We start from the raw sequence: 15,889 nt of genomic DNA on the forward strand, positions 1-15,889 counted from the left end.
TTAAATCTTAAATGAAAAATATTACCAGGAGGATTGAGACAATAATCTGAACCATTTCCTTTGTAAATAAAAATCACAAGCCAAACAGCAAAAGACATGTCAAATGTACTAGTTGCTAATGAGAATTCATTAATCGCTTCATAATTAGAAATCACAGAGACGTAAAGCGGTCTTAAAATTCGTCCCATGTAATACGATGATTTGTGCAATTCAGAAAAGTAAAAACTTGTGGTAGCGTAACCTTCGCGTGAAAGTGCACGTGTCCATTTTAAAACTGTCGTTGTCATTTCCATTTCTATAGAAAAGGTAAAGAAAATGTTAAAGAAATGATGAAAAATATATGAGAAATATTATCGTACCTTTTATCGATCCGGGGTATAAAAAAATTACAGTTTTTAACCCGTATAATTGACAAATATCGATCATCAAAGGAACATGTTCCATATTGATAGAAAGAAATTCATACGATCTTATTACTTTTGGAACAAGAAAAATAAATAAAATGAGTATTTTTAATCGCATATTGTATGTTATATTTTTTCTAATCTTTGTTTAAATTAATTATAAGACTTAGTTGTAATAATACTGGAAAGAAAGCGTTTGTGTTGCTGCGAATGAAGATAGAACGAGACTAAATTTCTAAACACTACAGATACTTGTTACCACCTGTAATATCGTCTGTTATCGATTTATAGATCGAAACAATACGCAATTCTGCTGAGAAAATAATTTTTCAAATTGGCATTTGTGTAAAATCGATCACTTAAATAAACATTATTATAATCATTCTTTATTTGTTTCATCTTTGAAGCTTATATGCATACTCGATTTTATCTATAAATCTACACGTGCACATGTTAAAGTTTTTTATTCTGTATAATAATTAAATACAACGACATAAAAATAACGTTGCACTTTCATTAAAATAATCTTATAGCAATATCAATCGATACAAACAAAGGCTGACACTTCGACAAAATTATTTGCTATCGTTAAACGTAACATTTTAATTATTCCTTCTAAGAAAACAAAAATATTTAACTGAAATGTATTTTAGACGAATTAGAACCTTTTTATGATATTAATAAACTATTTGGTAATAGATAATAATATTAATTTCACTGATATAAAGAGTCTTAAATTATATAACGATACGTATGTACGATCAAATTTATATGGAACGTTACTCGCTTTAAAGCATGCCATAACGAGAGGATCAATAATTTACCCACTCTTATTTGCAAAATTATTTGTAATATTTGTTATCATAAACTTCGGAGGATTTAATCGATGGAACGAAATTGACCACTAATTGTTTTTTCATTTTACGAGCATGAACATATTTTTCTATGAACAGAATGCAAATACTAGCAACGACACCGATTAGGATGAAAAAAAATAATGAAATTACGAAATTCATGGATACTGGAATATGCTCCTGTATCGGCTGTTGGAATTTTTTGGTATACGTCGTATCTTTCCAACGATTCAACATTCCATTGTTGATAAATTTCTGCAAACTGAAATGTGTCTGTGTTTTAAAGTACGATCAATAAAAATTAACAATACTTTTATACTTACTGAAAACTGATAATGTCTGTGAATGCATTATTTTTTGATAATACAATGGCTAAAGTTTCTACGCCTCCTATTTTCACCGAAACCACATCGCATGGCAATTCAGTATTTAGGTCATCCTTCATTCTTTCGTAAATGAGTATGGTCTGTTTTCGGTTTTCACAAATCTGCAATTATTTAACTGTATTAACAATATAACGAATGAAATGAATATAATAACAATAATTATATCATGTTTCCTATAATCCTTTCGTCATGGCATGCCTTGTGACGCAAATATTTTGAAATATAAATTCAATTATACGTGTCGTATCTCGTAATATTGTATAAGTTCCCTATATGGGTCCCCAATAACGAAAGGATTAAATATTAAACGTACTAAATTAAAGGCATCGAGCACGCTAAATGGCAATTTGTCCTTTTCAATCATCAACTTCATTATTTCCTTTATTAGCGGTTTGTCCGAATTCTGTAAATAAATTTGTATGGTACATACTTGTAGTTATTTTTTAATACAACGTAGGGGTAACAGGTATAACATAATATTATACTTACTGAAAATGACTCATAATCAGCCGAACCATGAAAAACGGCAAATTTATAAGTGCCGTCTTCAACGAAAGTCTCTAATGAAGAGAAAGGTAATGTATGGATGGCAGACGTTAAAATGCTTATCAAAGACGCAGAATAAGCTGCCGATAATACGGTGACAAAAAGAAACATAGAAAAGTAAGCTACTTTTAATGAAGTCCTTTCAGGAAAATCTAAAGTAAACGTATACTTTTCTAAACATTGTTACGAAGAAAATGAAAGTTTATAAATATTGTTAAAATGAAATGAATCAAATAGAAGATAAGAAAAATTAATTGATACCAGTAAGACCCTGTTGACAAAAAATACCCCAAATCTCTAGACAACTATCGGATCCCAAATACATCAGGTCACGATCAGTTCCAATTTTGATTTTCAAAAAAATTATTAAAATCGATGCTGCTATTAGTATTACAAATATAGTGATCCAAATAGGATAAGTAAAGGTCTATAAAAAAAAAAAAACAATTTCACTTGTAATTGTTAATAAATGAATTACAAATACGAATAATTATTGTAAATTTACTTACTAGAAAATAAGTTGACCATTTAACAGTGAATATATTTGGTTCGCGAAAGAAAAGAGAGTTTTTCGAGATAAAAATAGGAAATGAAAAGTCAACAACGTTTAATCTTGCACTGGTCATAGAAAAATCCGAAATAGAAATATCAGCACGACCTGAATATATTTCTCCAATTGCACCGGACCAAGTATCTTTTTCTGGGTCATATATTCCGTAATCATCTGCTATTGAAACGACGTTTAAAGTAAAGTTTAGAATCGTACAAAGCTCCGTAACTATTCTTCCAAAAATTCCGCCTAACTCGCCATCTATGACATATAAGAATGTTGAATCCTGAAAAAAATTATTTGTTGCAATAAAAAAATATACTCGTGTTACAAAACGAACGAGAAATATTTGTAAATTAAAATATTTATATGTACTTTAACAATTGCAGTGTTCATGACCAAACCCTTTAAATCTATTCTTCTTTCGTAAAGAGATTTTTGAACCTTTTGAACGATTCCTTCATCTGAATTCCATGTACCTAAATAATCGATATCGGTTCGATTGGTATCGAGCGAATACCATTCGCGTAWAATATTTTCCKTACCRCAAMGAACCAACATTTCCGAATTRAATCTTAAATGAAAAATATTACCAGGAGGATTGAGACAATAATCTGAACCATTTCCTTTGTAAATAAAAATCACAAGCCAAACAGCAAAAGACATGTTAAATGTACTAGTTGCTAATGAGAATTCATTAATCGCTTCATAATTAGAAATCACAGAGACGTAAAGCGGTCTTAAAATTCGTCCCATGTAATACGATGATTTGTGCAATTCAGAGAAGTAAAAGTTTGTTGTAGCAAAACCTTCGCGTGAAAGTGCACGCGTCCATTTGAAAACCATCGTTGTCATTTCCATTTCTAAAGAAAAGGTAAAGGAAATTTAGAAGACATGACGAAAAAAATATGAAAAATATTATCGCACCTTTTATCGATCCGGCGTATAAAAAAATGATAGATTTTATTCCGTATAATTTGCAAATATCGGTCATCAAAGGAACATATTCCATGCCGGTAGAAAGAAATTCATGCGATCTTACTATTTTCGGAACAAAAAATATGAATAAAATGAGTATCTTTAAACGCATATTGTGCCCCATATTTTTCAAATTTTACAATAACAATATTTTTTGTTTATAAACTAATAATACAACAACGTTGTGAAAATGTTTGTAAGAAACTTTTATGTGGCAATGAAAGAAGATAGAACGAGACTAAATTTCTAAACACTTTAGATAATTATTATCACCACTATCTTCATATTGATCAGAATCATTCGCAACTTGCATGTTCATTTTCCTGCAGAGAAAGTAATTTCTTATTATTTTTGCAACTCAATGTCATCAACCAATGAATAAACTGTATTTTAATCATTTCTTTTTCGTTTTATCTTTCGAGTGGATGTATAAAAATTTGTTTTTATCTTCAAATCTACACGCGCACACGTTTCTCTTTTTTATTCTATATAATAATTAAATACGATGTCATATGAAAATAACATTACACTTCCATTAAAATAATTAAATAGTATTTTTAATCGATATAAGCGAAGAAAACACTTGATGAAATCATTTGCGAGTATCAAACGTTATTTTCTATAATACAAGGGGCTGTTTAACGTAGGATATTATAATGATCTATTAAAAAATATGTTTAAAAATAAGCCTAAAAATTTGATTAAAATAATGAAACAATAACGTATTATATATATTTTATTTTCAAACGCGAAACCGTTCAATGTACATCAATTCAACATTGAAAATAAACATTCGTTGATAACGAACATAAATGTTATTCTTAATACCTTATTTTTAAAGCTTTACAAAGTTTTGCATAGATAATTTTTGTAAAAAAAAAATTAGTTAAGAACATTTACGTGGTTCTTAATACCTAACACGTGCGCATTTACGATTCGCATGTTTGCTCCCTGTACTTTTTCGACTTTTATTGTTTTTTATATTAAATTTGGACGAATTGATCGACGGTATTTGATCGATAATTGTCTGTTTCTTATTTTTATGTGCATAGATACATATTTCTATGATGAGAATAAAAATACTCAAAATGATACCAAATATTATCAAACAAATAAGAGTTATTACGCTATTTATATATATCGGAGAATGATGATTTCTTATATTATTGTATTTTCTCTTAAATATCTTATGTTTCCACCGATTTATAATTCCAGTGTTGATAAATTTCTGCAAACTAGAATAAGTTCGTGCTTAAACTTACGATAAATCCAAATAAAACAAAATTTATCTTGTACTTACTGAGCATTGATGACATCCGTAAAGGGATAGTCCTTGGATAAAATGAAAGCTAAATTTTCTAACAATCCAGTTTTAACATAATTCACATTGCACGGTATTTTAACAAACATATCTCTTTTCACATCGTAGTACGTGTAGATTGCTAATTTATGATTATCACAAATCTGTAATTTAACACGAGGAATATTATTTGAAAAAATAGTAAATATATATTTACAAATTATATCATTTTTTGTTTGTTTTTTTTATAATACTCCGTCGTACTTCTCTGAATCCGCCCAGTAAATCTATTGGTAACTTTTCCTCTTCTACCATAAGCTTCATTATTTTCTTTGCGAGTGGATTCTCCGAACTCTACCAATAAACATTATGATATAATTTAATTTTATTAATAATTATAAGTTAGAAATGCGTTTTTTAATACTCACTGCAAAAGAATGATATTTAGTAGAATCACGAAAGCAAGATATTCTGTAAGTACCATCATCAGCAAAGGCTTGTAAAGAACGGAAGGGTAAAGTACGGGTAGTGGAAGTTAAGAAACAGATCAAAATCGCAGAATAAGCAGCCGATAAGACGACAGCCAAAATAAATATTGAGAAATATGCTATTCTTAACGAACAACTATCAGGAAAATCTAAAAGGAATAAATATTTTTTAATATTAAAAAAGGAAAGATAAGTAAATAATCTAAAAAAATATTTAATACCTGTAAGTCCCTGTTGACAAAATATGCCCAGTATCTCGAAAAAAGTATCTGAGAATAAAAGTCCTATTTTTCGATCGTTTCCATTCTTGATTTTAAGAAAAACCAGTAAAATCGATGCACCAATTAATATTCCAATAATGGAAATCCAAATGAAATAAGAAAAAATCTATAAGAATAAATGAATTTTTCATTCGTGAAGGTTATCGTAAAAAAAATACAAAAAGAATATATTCTATTGCAAATGATTGTACTCGAAAATAAGATGACCATTTAATCGTGAAATTTTCTGGTTCTCTAAAGTAAAGATTATTTTCGCCGAGTACAATAGGCAAGGAAAAATCAAATTGACTCAATCTGTCACTAGTCAAAGAAAAATCAGCTAGTGAAATATCGGCACGTCCGGAAACGATTTCGTTCAGTGCTCTAGTCCAGCTATTTTCTGTTTCACTCAAATTTCCATATCTGTCTATTTCCGAGATAATGTAGCTAAAATTGAGAGCCGCACTAACTTCTTCAAATAATACACCAAATATACCGTCCAATTCGTTATCTTCATTTAGATTTGCAAAAGGTGATTCCTGAAGAAGGAGAAAAAAAAAGAAGAAGAAGAACAACAGAAAAAATATAATAAAAATAAATGTTTCGTAATAATTATAGAAAATATGAAATATATATATATAAATGTTACCTTAACAAGAATTACTCTTATTATCGAACATTTTAAATCTTTTCTTCTTTCGTAAAGAGAACCTGAAACCTTTTGAACGATTCCTTCATCTGAATTCCATGTACCTAAATAATCGATATCGGTTCGATTGGTATCGAGCGAATACCATTCGCGTAAAATATTTTCCGTACCACAACGAACCAACATTTCCGAATTGAATCTTAAATGAAAAATATTACCAGGTGGATTGTGACAATAATCTAAACCATGACCTTCGTAAAAGAATATCACTAGCCACACGGGATAAGACATATTGAATGTACTAGTTGCTAAGGAAAACTCATTAATCGCGTTGTGATTAGAAATTATTGCGATATAATGCGGTCGTAGGATTCGTCCCATGTAATACGATGATCTGTGCAATTCTGAAAAATACATGTTGGTAGTTGAAAAACCTTCGCGAGAAAGGGCACGCGTCCATTTGTATAGCATTGTGGTCATTTCCATCTCTAAAGAAAAATAAAAGGAAAGATAGGACAGATTAAACAAAGATAAATGTAAAACAATATGCATACCTTTCATTGATTTGGCGTATAAAAAAATGATTGATTTTGTTCCATAAAATTTGCTCACATCGATGATGAAAGGAATGAATTTGTCACCGATGGAATATAATTCAAATGATTGAGCGATATTCAAGAGAAGAATAAAAAATAGAAGGATTTTTAATCGCACGTCGAATATCATTTTTTTTTTTTTAATAATTTCGATTTTATTAATCTAAAATGTTTTAAGAAAATTATTGAACAAATTTCGTGCTATTACAAAGGAAGATCATACGAGACTGAATTCATAAACTTTTGAGAAGATTATCATCACCTTGAATATGACAATAATCATGTTGATTAAAATGTACTTGACGTATGAATATTGTAAAAGAATAATACATCTTTGTATTACATATGACTAAATAATACGTTCTTTTCAAAAAGAAAATAATGAAAAGAAGAAAACAAAAAAGCACTTTCATTAAAATAATTGCATAGCTATTCTAATCGATATGAACAAGAAACAAACCATTTACAAAATAATTTGTGAATGTAACATATAGTTTTTCTTATTACGCAAACGTGTGCATGGCATAGAAAATTATTCTATTTTATTAAGAGGAGATGATTAAGAAGCTATTCAAAGTCGGTTATTACAATAAAAAGATAATAATTACCATATTTATTTGAATAAACGATTAAAATGCTATTATTTTTTTCTATTTTTTTATTGTAATAACCTTAAACAATTACTTATTACTGCGTAGAATTTAATTTAATAGTGTACACGCATGATAATATATTCTATTATAATTGCTATCACAAAAAATTAAGCAAACTGATATAATTGACTTGCTTTTTATAAACAAAAATATTATTGAGTGTTATTTAAATTTATTTGTACTATCTGCTAAATTATGCGAAAACAATTATTGGGAATAAATATTAGCGTTGTGTGTTCCTAATATTTGATCGTGCGTATAAAATTGAGATCCCTGTAATTATTAGGAATACTTTTCATACTTTTCTTCTGTTTTTCATGCAATTTTAAAGATTTTTTCAATAGAATGCGATCCATCATCAAAGTCTTCTTCTTCATTTTATGAGAAAATACAATCTTTTCTATGATCAGAATACAAGTACTCAAAATGATACCAATTTGTACGAAAAAAATTAGGGAAATAACGCTGGTTATGCGAACTGGTTTGTGCCGTATTACTTCATTATATTTCTTTTTAAATGACATATCTTTTAAACGATTCATCATCCCATTGTTGATAAATTTTTCCACACTGGAATATATTAGTTCTTGATTATGTATTAAGAACAAATTTTGTAAAAAATATAACTTACTGAAAATTGATAAGGTTGGTGAATTGATTATGTTTAGTTAAAATCATTGATAAACAGTCTACACGTCCTGCTTCAATGGGAACAACATTGCAAGGTATTTTAAGATCTACAGTTTTATGTACTTCGGCGGAACTGTAGAGCGCTAATTTTCTATTTTGACAAATCTATATATATAATTTAATATAAAGTATTAATATATAATAAAACTATGCATTTTTCTATAAAAATTATTTTTTTCTTTCTTAGTATTGTACTTCATCGTACTTTTTTAAATCCTTCAAGTACATTTGATGTCAATTCTTCTTCTGCTATCATCAATTTCATCAATTTTCGTAGAACCGGATTCCTTGAATGCTGCAATGAAGTATTTTGTTTTCGTCTTCTTGTACTAACTATTTTGTATACATATATATATATATATATTCATATTTGTATTTCATATTTGTACTTACTGCAAACATGTCATAATCAGCTGTACCACGAAAGACGGAAAATTGATAAGTGCCTTTTTCAACGAAATCTTCTAACGAATGGAAAGGTAAAATGCGAAAAACAGATGCTAAAAAACTAATCAAGGCCGCAGAATAAGCCGCCGATAAGATTGCAGCCATAAGGCATACAGAGAAGTATGCTATTCTTAACGATGATCTATAAGGAAAATCTAGAGCAAACAAATACTTCGTATTAATAAAGATAAAGTATAATAAAAATAAAAAAATAAAAAAATAAAAATGAAGGAACGTATAGTGGAACACCTGTGAGTCCTTGTTGACAAAAAATACCCCAAATTTCTATAAAATTATCGGATAATAATAAACCGAGGTTGCGATCAGTTCCATTTTTGATTTTTAAAAAAATCAATAAAATCGAAGCTATAATAAATATGCCTAATATAGAAATCCAAATAGGACGAGTAAAAGTCTACAAAAAATCAAGGAAAATTAATTAATTCACCAAAGTTTATAGCATGGAAAAGGAAGGATAGAGAAATTCTATAAAAAATATTCATACTAAAAAATAAGATGACCATTTAATCGCAAATATCTCTGGTTCTCGAATGTAAAGATTATTTTTAGAAAGTAAAAGAGGAAAAGTAAAGTCAACTGCATCCAATCTTGCACTGGTCATCGAAATATCTGCAATAGCAATGTCAGCACGACCAGCATATAATTCTCCAACTGCACCAGTCCAAGTATTTTCTTTTTGGTTCCATCTTCCATACTCATTTACTGTCGAAACTATCGAAAAACTAAAATTTAGAGTAACACAGAGTTCTTGAAATATTCTACCAAATATTCCTTCCAATTTGCCATTTTCTATTTCTACGAACGTTGAATCCTAAAAAAAGCAAAATAACAATGTAACGACTAATTTCTTCAAGCAAACATTAGAAAATATAGGATGTCCCCAAAAAAATACTTTACTGAACTGAAAAATCATTAATTTATGTGGCCATGTATTATGAAATTAATGACAATACTTTTTTTAACAATAGTTTTAACATTGGAGATTCATATTTTAAATAAATAACAAAAAGATCATAATTCTATTAACAAACTAGTCTTGTGACTTTTGTATTTTAATTTCATTTCTTCGCGATGAAAGAACTATTTAGATTCTTGTGTAAATCTTGAAAAAGAAAAATATATTTTACCTTAACAAGAACAGCTCTCATGACCAAACCCCTTAAATCGTATCTTCTATCGTAAATAGAATCTGAAGCTAATTTGGTAATTCCTTTTTCTAAACTCCACGTAGCTAAATCATCGATTTCGGTTTGATTACCGTCGAGTGAATACCATTCACGTAAAATATTTTCTGTACCACAACGAACCAACATTTCCGAACCGTATCTTAAATGGAATATATTACCCGGTGGATTTTGACAATAATCAGAACCTTTTCCCTTGTAAATGAATAACACTAGCCAAACGGCAAAAGACATGTCAAAGGTGCTTGTTGCTAAAGAAAACTTGTTAATCGCTTCGTAATTAGAGATAATAGCAACATAATGGGGCCGTACGATTCGCTGAACGTAATACGACGATTTATCCAATTCTGAAAAGTACAAGCTTGAGGTTGTAATACCTTCGTGAGAAAGTTCACGTGTCCATTTGAATACCATCGTTTTCGTTTCCATATCTATGATAAATAAAGAAATTACTGATATTGGAAATGAAAGATACAAAAATAGAAATTGCAATTATCGTCTATGATCAATCAAAAGTCATTAAAACTACAATTTTTGTCTAAAATTATTTACTTTTGCTAACATTGCTTCAAATTTCATAAACAATTCAGAAAAAGGTAATAAAAGGCTTTAATAATAATATGTAAAAACATTAACGAAAAGCATGCTTTTCCAAACCTGATATTTTTCTAGTAATAATTTGTTTTACGAGCAATAACTCAAATTTACATAAATGTTAATTAATGAGTTTTGACTGAACACAGAGACGACGCACCTTCTACAGATTCGTCATATAAAAAAATAATAGATTTCGTTCCGTACAATTTGACGATATCTTTAACAAAAGGAACGTTTTCTTTGCCGGCCAATAGAAGTTGATACGATTGTGCAATCTTCGAAAATAAAAAAAGAATAAAGAATATTTGTAATTTCGCTATTAATATCATTTTTTTTTTTAAGTTTTTATCGATCGATAGATAACACAGAGTTTATTCTTTATCCAAATCACACGAATGGATGACTACGTTGCAAAGAATTTTCTAGTATTACGTGACAACGAGAGAAGAAACCACGAGACTAAAATTCTAAACTCTTTGAAGAATATTATTTCCACTTGAAATATTACAATAATCACTTAGATCTGAATACATGCAACGTGTGTACATATTCGTACAAAGAAAAGACATTTTTTACATTCCAGCATTGATCTATTATTGACCGATCAATAAACTCGAACGATTCTTTTTTTGTTACTTTTTACGTGTGTGTATGTATAATAGCATTTGTATTTACGTATCTTTTATGCATACATACGTTAACTTTTGCATTACATACGATTCAATTGAATGTCTTAAAAACAACGATGTACCTCCATTAAAATAATTGAATAAGTCGACTCTAATCGATATAAATGAGGAAACCACTTGACAAAATGATTTGCAAATATTATTCGTTATTATTTCCTACGTTATCCTTCATCCACAAACGCTGGCTTTAATTAGGAAATTACTACAATTGATTAGGAAAATGCTTATAAGAACATACAAATTATTTGGGTTGAATATTAGTATAGTAGGCTGTATTTATATTGTTAATTTCTTATCTATACGCTGAAAAAGGATGCAAGGTTCAAAACTTTTGTACAAAAATATGAAATGTAAAACAAAAATTAAATTTAAAATATTGTGTAAGTGATTAGAAATTAAAAAATGATATGATATTGGAATGGGAATTCGACATAGGGATAGATTATACTGTATCATAATTTGAAGTATTCTGTTTTTTAAATAAAATATCTTCCCCCGAAGTCAACATGTACATTATTTCAAAAAAATTACATTAAAATTAAAAAAATATTAATATGAGAACGGTATAATCTTAAATTTTATTGATTTATGAATTATTTCCTTTGTACACATGCGCAACGTTCGGAAAGTCATATAAACAATATTTAATAAAAGAATTTTCATATAAGAGAAAGTGCCAGTCTCAAGGTGCATTTCGAGGGAGACGGTTGACAAAATATATTCTCCGAGCTTTTTAACAATAATTACACTATTTAACTATTATTTTAATTCTCTAATACACTCTTTTTATATTTCAGTGTGTTTTAACATATACATATATATATTGGTTGAAATATTACATTACCTAATAACGTATTTTTAATAGAAAATAATGTTGTACCAAAAATGTGAGATAATTATAAGATAAGACATTGTAAAAAACTTTGTAAGTTGTGCAATAAAAACCTGATTATATATAGAAAATAATGTTGATATATTTTTCTTTTATGTATTTAGATGACTTTTTTAAACTTAATTTTAGATCCTATACACCGAGCTTTTAGACAACAACAGACACTTCTCTTTCGATTATTTAAAAATAATTTTAATTCTCTATTACACTCTTCTTATATTTCTGTTTATTTTAACACATATATTAACTGGTTGAAATATTAAATTACCTATTAACGTATTTTAAATAGAAAATAATGTTGATATATTTTTCTTTTATGTTTTTACATGACTTTTTTAAACTTGATTTCGTTACTGGGTCAATATATAAACATAAAATTTAGCGATAACATACATTGTTTTAAATCAGTTTTTTGTTAGACTTCGACGTAAACGTATTGCTTGCGAATAGATGAAACTCTTAGGGTGGGGCTTAAGAGTTAGAATTCTTAAAAAAGCTTCTCGGTTAAATAATTTTACCTTCAAGCACGCCACTGCGCAGGAGCGGTTAAACAATTACACAAAAATTAAAAGAATATTAAATTGAGAACGTTACAATCTTAAATTTTACTGATTAGGTGGATTATTGATTTTATACACATGCGCAACGTTCGGAAAGTCATATAAACAACTTTTAATAAAAGAATTTTCATAGAAGAGAAAGTGCCAGTCTCAAGGAGAATTTCGAGGAAGACGATTGACAAAACATATACTCCGAGCTTATTAACAGTAATAGACACTTCTATCGATTATTTAACAATTATTTTAATATTCTAATGCACTCTTTTTATATTTCAGATTGTTTAAACATATATATACTAGTATAAGCATTACATATACTTATTAACATAGTTTGAATATTAAATAATTTCGATGTGATATTCTTTTCGATGAAAATTTCCCCCACCGAAGTCACCACTGCACAGGATCATTAATAAAACAAATGTACATTATTTTCAACAATTACATAAAAATTAAGGAATGTTTAAATCAGAACGTTGCAATGTGATAAAATTTTGAGTCTATATTGTCTTTATTTTACTCGTTATTTTTTAAATATTAACAAGATACGTGTACCGTAAATATATATAGAAAAATAGAATAAATTTGTTATTTATTTAATAAATAAATTATCATATCACAAGCTTGCTTTACAGTATAATTTCTATAGATATCGACTTATAATGATCAATTTTTATTGCTTGGGTTAATAAAGTATATATTTCGACAAAAGGCATTAGGTTTGTTTCCACTCCGGAGTGGAAATGCGGCCTCCGGGTTTATACAGAATTGTTGCAAAATTTGATCATCTCATTTTATTATGTTTTTTTTTGTATATTTATTTTGTAACTTTTCTGTAATCTTTATTATGTATCATAAGATTCAAAGGGATTTGCAACGATTTGAAAGATTCATTTCTATTATTCGCAAATACTTTGATGAATTTGATACTTAGTTTTAAGTATTATAACTAGCACTTTGCACTATCGCGATTTAGTCTTTGAAATATTTGATATAATTCAGTATTATAAAGAATAAATTGAATAAAAATATTGCAAGAAAATGCATAACATTTATTGCATTATTTATTACAATTCTATTTTGTTTTTTGATATTAAAAAATCAACGTGTTATTAGGTCATCGATAATTATCTGCTTGGACATACGATTAATTGTGCTCGTGTATATGTCAATGAACTCTATGTTCATTCATGGTTCACGAGCTTTACTAATGAACAGTGAGCTTTAATTAATTTTGTAATTATTAATAATTAATATCATAACAAAATACGAATTAATTAGTTTAAAGTAGTATGAAAGATTTTATCTTGCTTGCACGTAGAAAATGTCCAATGCAGTTTTCAGGGAATGAAGAAAGAAGAGGCTAAATGCCGAAGAGGCTAAATGCCGAAGAGGCTAATGCCGAAGAGGCCCCCACAAATTTGTGATATCAAGTGGGCAACTACATAGACTATTGAGTTATTTTCAAAGTTTCAACAGCAAGTTCGAACTAGTCATATTTTATTATATTACTTTTTTGCTCGTCATTAATTTGTAATTGTAATTGGAGATGATGGACCATTCCATCTCCTTGGGACACCAATTCATGTCTATATCGTCCAAAAGATGCATATGTGTTAGTTAGAATAAAAAATATTAAAATTTTCGTAATATTAAATTTTGAAGCTTAAATAACGTTCGATAAATATTACAGTAATTTCTTTTTTCTTGTTTCGTTTTTAAAATTTGTTATTTTTATCGTATTTTATTAAATTTGTAATTTTTCTTTTCTATATAATGTAGCTTAAAAGTATTTCATAATAATTAATAGATATTATATTTTTTGTAGTAACTTAATATTTGTACTTTTCTTATTTCTTTATTTTTATATATTTTATGTAAATGTAAAATCACGCGTTTAAATTTAATTTCATTACAACGGTAAATAGAGATTTGATAAAAATAATTAAAAAATTCAGTTGAAAAGTGCATCTCTGGGAACTGGACGATTTGTATGTTAGGCTATTATATCACTTGATTGTATGATTAATATATTCTTCTTTTTGTTACAGGTAATCATCGTGGGATGTATCATCTACTTGTTTTAATTTTCTTCTACTTGATCTCCTAATAATGACTATTTTTTTGAATATATATATAGAAAGGCATTTCTGAAGGCACACACAAAAACTAAATATGACATATACATTGTTATTTTAAAATCTATAACAAATATAATTGTAAGTATTCGTGAAAATGCACCCTTCAATATATTTATTTTAATTATTTTCCATCGTAGGTATCAGAAGTTTTGAAAAATTTTATACATTCAAAAATTCACCAGCTGTCTACACTCGAGTAAGTTCATATTTAGATTGGATTGTATCAATAGTTTGGACATAACGAATGAAACTAAATTTATTATTCTTTCATTCTTCTTTTATTGCAAGAACATCCTTGTAGCCTTGTGTTTAGCGTATTTACAAATTTGATTCCCATAATATAATATAATATAATATAATATAATATAATATAATATAAGCATGCATACAGATAACGTTCGATAAAAATATATACTATGTGTTTGTAAAATATATACAACATGGAAAGAAAACATAATTATTCATTCATAAGAATATTAATAATAATCATAAAATGTATTAATAACTATGACAGTTGACGAGGTCAATGATTCATATTGTAACGTAACGTATATAACATATTATATCTAACGTAACAGAGCTAAAAAATAGTCGATTGTTATTTAATTAAGGAAACAAACGGTATAAAAGAAAAAACAAAACAAATTTCTAAATATAACAACGGTGTACGCGTGTGTGTGAATTTTTCTTTTTTTTTTCTTTTTTTTACACCGCGCACGCTCGTCTCTATACAGAAATGAAAAATAACGTTACAGGTAGGATTAAACAAACCAAAAGAAAAAAAAATGATATTTCACGTATGAGTCTTATATAATCAAACAACAGTCTATTGTAAAACTTTCATTCAAACACTTTTCTTTTAGATGCTATGCAATCGTCGGAGTAACTTAGCGTCGAGTTACTGATAAAACTTCTACAAAAAGATTAATCTCACATTGTTGTTCTTATTTTATTTTATTTTTTGTTGTTGTTGTTTTTTTTTTTTTTTTTTTTTTTTTTTTTTT

The sequence above is a fragment of the Polistes canadensis genome, unplaced genomic scaffold (genome assembly GCF_001313835.1).
Source record: "Polistes canadensis isolate GaletaPanama2010 unplaced genomic scaffold, ASM131383v1 scaffold_43, whole genome shotgun sequence".
NCBI lineage: Eukaryota > Metazoa > Arthropoda > Insecta > Hymenoptera > Vespidae > Polistes > Polistes canadensis.